Genomic DNA, 6,335 nt, shown 5'->3' with positions numbered 1-6,335 from the left:
ATCTAGATGTTTCCTCTCTTTATTGTTTTCTATTGGGCAGCTGTGAGAGGGGTTACTTTTTAAATCACTATGCATTAATTTTATCTTATTTTCAAATAAGAAATTTAAGTTTTTTAATGCATATGTTAAATTAAATGTAAAAATGTTACAAATAAGATAAATGAAGAATTGTTTCAGGAACTGGCGATTTTCCATGAGTGCCGTGAACCCCAGGCAGCAGGAATGTGTGAACGAAACACAAAACTGGCCAGAACAACTGAGGAAATACGGCTAAAAGTGCCCAAAAAGGTGCTGATGCCACCTTGATTTTAATGCAGGTGACACCGAGGAATGCGTTGGGGCAGAGATGGTCCATGGACAGCCAATACGGACGCCTTGGGGAACAAAGCCCGCACCACCTGTCGGGATGGATAATGGTGGGTAATGAATAAGCAAATATTAGAGACACTGATAGAGAGCGACACACATACCCAGACAGACAGACACACACACACAGACACACACACACAGGAAGAGACAGAGAGAGACTCTGACAGCGAGAGAGAGACAGAGAGACACACACAGACGGATACACACACAGACACACACAGACAGATAGAGAGACACACACAGACGGATACACACACAGACACACACAGACAGATAGAGAGACACACACAGATGGAGAGAGAGATACACAGAGACAGAGAGACACACATAGAGACAGAGAGAGACACACACACACACGACACAGAGACAACACACACACACGACACAGAGAGACACACACACACACACACGAGAGAGAGACACACACACATACAGACACAGAGAGAGTCACACATTGAGACACAGAGGGAGAGACAGAAAGACACACACACACAGACAGTGACACACACAGAGAGAGAAAGACACACAAACAGACAGAGAGAGAGACACACAGAGAGAGAGAGAGAGACACACACACACAGACCCACACAGAGAGAGACACAGACAGAGAGAGAGAGATAGAGAGAGAGACATGGACACAGAGAAACAGACAGAGAGACACAGACAGAGAGACACAGACAGAGAAACACACACACACACAGACACACACACACACAGACACACAGACACAGAGAGAGACACAGACACAGAGAGACACACACACACACTGAGACAGACACAGAGACAGATACAGAGACACAGACAGAGAGACACACACACATACCCAGACAGACAGACACACTCACACAGAGACACAGAGAGACAGATATATAGACACAGAGAGACAGATATATAGACACAGAGAGACAGATATACCGACACAGACACACAGAGAGACACATACAGACAGAGAGAGAGAGACTGACAGCGAGAGAGAGACACACAGACAGAGAGAGACACACAGACAGAGAGAGACACACAGACAGAGAGAGACACACACACACAGAGACAGACACAGAGACAGACACAGATACAGAGACACAGACAGAGAGAGACACACACACATACCCAGACAGACAGACACACTCACACACAGACACAGAGAGACAGATATATAGACAAAGAGAGACAGATATACAGACACAGACACACAGAGAGACACATACAGACAGAGAAAGAGACACTGACAGCGAGAGAGAGACAGAGAGAGAGACACAGACAGAGAGAGACAGAGAGAGAGAGTCACAGACATACACACACAGAGACACACACAGACAGACACACACAGACAGAGAGAGACACACAGACAGAGAGAGACACACAGACACAGAGACACACACAGAGAGACACAGAGTGACACAAAGAGAGACACAGATAGAGAGAGAGACACAGACAGAGAGAGAGACACAGACAGAGAGAGAGACACAGACAGACAGAGACACAGACAGACAGAGACACAGACAGAGAGACACAGACAGAGAGAGAGAGAGACACAGAGAGATAGAGACACACACAGACTGACAGAGAGAGACCCCTTGGTTGTGCACTTAACTCCCTCATCTCTCCTGGCAGGATCTCATCACCTTTCCTACCCGTGGACCATGACATCTGTCAGCTCATCCTCCTTCCTGAGAATGGTGTGAACTCTACCCTAGAAACCCCACAGCAAAGAAAAGGGACCCTTCGGCCCTTCTCGTCCATGGTGAAATATCATTCTGCCAGTTTCATCGACCTGCACCCTGACTTCCCACATCCATGGATCTCTGCAATTGATTCTTAAAACGTAAGAGTTTGAATGTTAAATGGCAGACCATTGAGGAGTGTTGTCAAACAAAGGGATTGAGGAACTGTGGTACAGAACTGCCCAAAAGTGGAGTCCCTTGTAGAGGTGGGGGGGAGTGAAGAAAGCTTCTGGTATTTTGGCCTTCAGAAGTGAGAGGATTGAGTGCAGGAGGTGGGAGGCCACGAGGAAGTTGGACGAGGCATGGGTGAGGCCAACTTGGGAACATTGTGTGCCGTTTGGGTGGCCGGAGGAGAGGAAGGATAGGAATGAGACAGCGCGTCGAGGAGAGTGACAAGAAGGTGGTCTGGCTTTCGGGGTTTGAGTTCCAGGGGAAGGTTGGACAGGCTGGGACTTTATTCCCTGGAGCGTCGAAGATTGAGGAAGATTTGAAAATTGTGAGGGGGGACGGATCGTGTCCATGGGGACAGGCTGTTTCCAAGGAGAGTGGGAGAGATTCAAAGAGGAGGACATGGATTGAGATTGAAGGGGGATTTTCTTCCCTCAGAGGGGGGTGGGAACGTGGAATGAGCTTTGGGCCAAGGTGGTGGAGGTGGGATGGACTGGAATCTTGGGGGGGAATGTGGGGCAGATCCTGGTGTGGAAATGTGCAGCCTGAAGGGGAGATGGACTGGAGGCCCGAGCCAGCTCTCGGACCCTTCCCCAGTGGGACGAGGTTCTCAGGAGAGAGGGGGCTCCAAAGGGCTGGACCTCGAGCCCTGGGGCTCCATCCAGGGGCTCGGGGTGGTGGAGAGGAGATCCCGAGGAGGGGTGGATCAAGCTCTCGCGAGAGCGACCCCTGGTGGCTGCCATGTTGTTGATCTTTCCCGCCTTTGGAGGAGTTGGTCGCGAGCGGGAGGGGGAGAGAGGTTCGTGTCGGTTCCTCACGGGCGGGAATCGGGGCATTTTGGGAGCGAGACCAGGGAGGACGGAGTTTCCACGGGTCGCCCTTTGGGTCTGGAGCGGCCGGAGCTCGGAGGGGAACGGGCAGGGGGATGGTTGTGAGGTGGGGCCGGGGTACCGTGAGGAAGTTTGGGTCGGGGTGGCGTTAGGGTGTGTGGTAGTCGGGGACCCGCGAGGCTTAAGGGGGGGGGGGTCGGGGTCCGTGAGGCTGTGGGGGGGAGGGGGATCCGCGAGGCTGAGGGGGCTCGGGGCCCACGAGGATGAGGGGGCTCGGGGCCCGCGAGGCAGAGGGGGGAGAGGGACGGGGACCCAGAAGGGTGAGGGGGTCGGGGACCCAGAAGGATGAGGGGGTCGGGGACCCAGAAGGGTGAGGGAGTCGGGGACCCAGAAGGGTGAGGGGGACCCGCCAGAGGGGTGTGGGATATCTGCAAGAGGAGTGAGGGACATGCAAGGCTGTGGGGGGCGGGGATCCTGCGAGGCTGAGGGGGACGGGTATCCAGAAGGTTGAGGGACACGCAAGGCTGAGGTACTCGTGGAACCAGAAGGGTGAGGGGAATGAGGACCCAGAAGGGTAATGGTGATCAGGACACAGAAGGGTGAGGGTGGTCAGGACCCAGAAGGGTGAGGGTGATCAGGACCCAGAAGGGTGAGGGTGATCAGGACCCAGAAGGGTGAGGGTGATCTGGACCCAGAAGGGTGAGGGTGATCAGGACCCAGAAGGGTGAGGGTGATCAGGACCCAGAAGGGTGAGGGTGATCAGGACCCAGAAGGGTGAGGGTGATCAGGACCCAGAAAGGTTAGGGGGGACGGGGACCCAAAAAGCTGAGAGAGGACAGGGACCCAGATGGCTGACGGGGACCCAGAAGGCTGAGGGGGAAGTGGGGACCCAGAAGGCTGAGGGGGGAAGGGGACGGGGACCCAGAAGGTTGAGGAGGTACGGGGACCCAGAGGGCGGAGGGGGGGACCGGGACGTGGACCCAGAAGGCTGAGGGCACCTGCGAGGCTGAAGGTGGGGGTGGGAACCCGCGTGGTTTAGGGGATCCGTGTGGTTGAGGGGATCGGAGAACTGCGAGTGTGAGGGGGACCCGTGAGGGTGAGGGAGTCCCGGCCCCATGGATGGGAATGAGCAGGAAGGGGTGCTGGTCAGTGGGACGAGAATATCAGTTCACCACAGACTGTAAGCTTTCAGTTCTGTAATGAGACGTCATTAACTATGACACCGACAGCCCAACCCTCTTTCTCCCAGTTCCACTGCAGACATTGGAAGACGGTCCTCTTTAAAATAATCCAAATACCCCTTGGCGCGGACCCGCCGAAGCCACAGATTAGAATCTGCATCTCAGATGGTGAAGTCTTCAGATTTTTCTTTAAAATATTGTTTACATTGTAAAACCATTTGGAAAGTGCGTTCACATATATTGTTATGTTCAAATCAAAAGGAAAAACTAGCACTAAACAAGGTTCAAAAAAAAACACACAGGAATAAAGTGCCAGCATCCTGGAGATGGATTTCACAGTGACTAAGGACAAGATTTGTTCTTGTCTCTAGCTGTGCACACACGAGGATGAGAGCAGTGTTTGAGATGCTCTAGCCAGAAAGAATTCCAATCCATATCCCCTCGGTTTTATTCCTCGGGCTGACGGCAAGGTTCAGACTGAAATAGCAGAGGATGAGAATCCAGGCAAAAGGACAGAAGCCCAGACCAAGCAACAATTTGGGCAGAAGGATTTAGATCCACTGGTAGAGAGAGAGAGAGAGAGAGAGTGGAAGGATACTGTCAGAATGCCCATAGGATTTAACCTGCTTAAAAGCAGGTGGCACAAATCTGTGCAGAGGGGCACAATTTAAAGGCGATTGCAGATGTTTGATTGGGAAGCTGCAGGAATTCAGCCCATCAGAATGAAGTAAATGCAATATCCAGAGAGAAACCTTGGGCTTTTCTCTGGAGTGATGCAGGAAGCTCATAGAGTGAATGGATTTGAGGCAGAGCTTGGTGGAGGAGCAGGCAGTGCTGAGGAAACACAAGGCTGCTGAAGGACTTGTAGAAAGAGAACGTGCAGAAGGCTGCGGGTGCCTGGAGTGCATGGCCGGGCAGGATGGTGTAGTCTGGAATAATAGGGACCTTTAACATTGAGACAGGCACATTGATGCAAGAAAAATAGTGGGTTTACGGGTGTGAGGGGTGAAAGGTTCAGTTTGTAGTAGGTTTGATCAGTTGTCTTGTGACACCAATACCCCTGAGCAAAAAGCTCTGCAAAAGTTAAGACACCACCCAGGATATCTTAGGTAAAAACCCTCCACCATTGAGAACATTTGCAGGGAACGCTGCTGTCAGAGAGCAGCAGCAATCAAGGATCCACATCACCCGCTCTGTTCTCACTGCTCCCATCAGGAAAGAGGTATAGCCGGGTTCAGGAACAGCTGCTTCCCCTTCACCACCAGACTCAACACACATTCAGGGACCCATTTAAAGACTCTTCCTTTTGCACTTTGAATTTTTTCTCTCTCTATTGCAGTTTGTTTTCATATCCACATTTTCAGAGATTACAAGTAGATGAGTCCAGTTGGGGAAACTTGGTTTTGGTCTATATAATGGTTACATTCATCCCCTTTTATTGTTCATTTATATTAGTGTCTGGGCCCCTATGTGGTCCAAGTACAGTTGACAGACCTTTACCAAAGGGTCACGTTTATGTGATTTTTTTTTCCCGTAGGTAACAGCAGTTCATTTCCACAGCCCAGCGTGCTATCGGACATCCAGTTGATCGTGATACATCTTTTCGCGAAGGCCAGTGCTATTTTTATAAATGAGATTAGATATTTGGTCAAGTTGTCGCTTGTTTCCATGAAGATATTGCTCCAGGTATCACGTGGAGGCCACTCCTGTGATCGTGGTTAATTTTTCTGCGCTTTCTTGCCAAAATGGCCTCACTTTCACGCACGACCACGTAGAAAAGTTTAATGAAGCTCATCATCCCATTGGCCTTCATTTCGGTTGAAGCACTGCATGCAGATTTTACAAAGCTGTCTGAAACCCTTTTTCCACGGGAATCCCAGTTCATTGGCCATGCAGTGTCTCAGGTTAGGAAGCCCTTGCTCCCATTTCCACTGGGACACAAGATTGCTTTTCCACTGAACACAACTCATCCCCGGGGAGCGGAGTGTTCTGCCTTCGACTGGAAACAGGTGATTCTCTGCTGTCTCTGTTCCACTGGTTTTACCACCAGGCCGACATCGGCAAAC

At 51.2% G+C, this 6,335-nt stretch overlaps 1 long non-coding RNA gene across 1 annotated transcript; it reads left to right on the top strand.

Annotated features, from left to right (window-relative positions):
• Positions 1-216: 216 nt before the first annotated feature.
• On the top strand, positions 217-4,414 carry LOC138751088 (uncharacterized). The gene is made up of 3 exons (XR_011349704.1): positions 217-416; positions 1,981-2,191; positions 4,338-4,414. It is a non-coding gene; the product is annotated as an uncharacterized lncRNA (long non-coding RNA).
• Positions 4,415-6,335: the final 1,921 nt, after the last annotated feature.

This window comes from Narcine bancroftii, unplaced genomic scaffold (assembly GCF_036971445.1).
Source record: "Narcine bancroftii isolate sNarBan1 unplaced genomic scaffold, sNarBan1.hap1 Scaffold_666, whole genome shotgun sequence".
NCBI classification, from domain to species: Eukaryota; Metazoa; Chordata; class Chondrichthyes; order Torpediniformes; family Narcinidae; genus Narcine; species Narcine bancroftii.
This window is presented reverse-complemented; position numbering and strand designations above follow the sequence as displayed.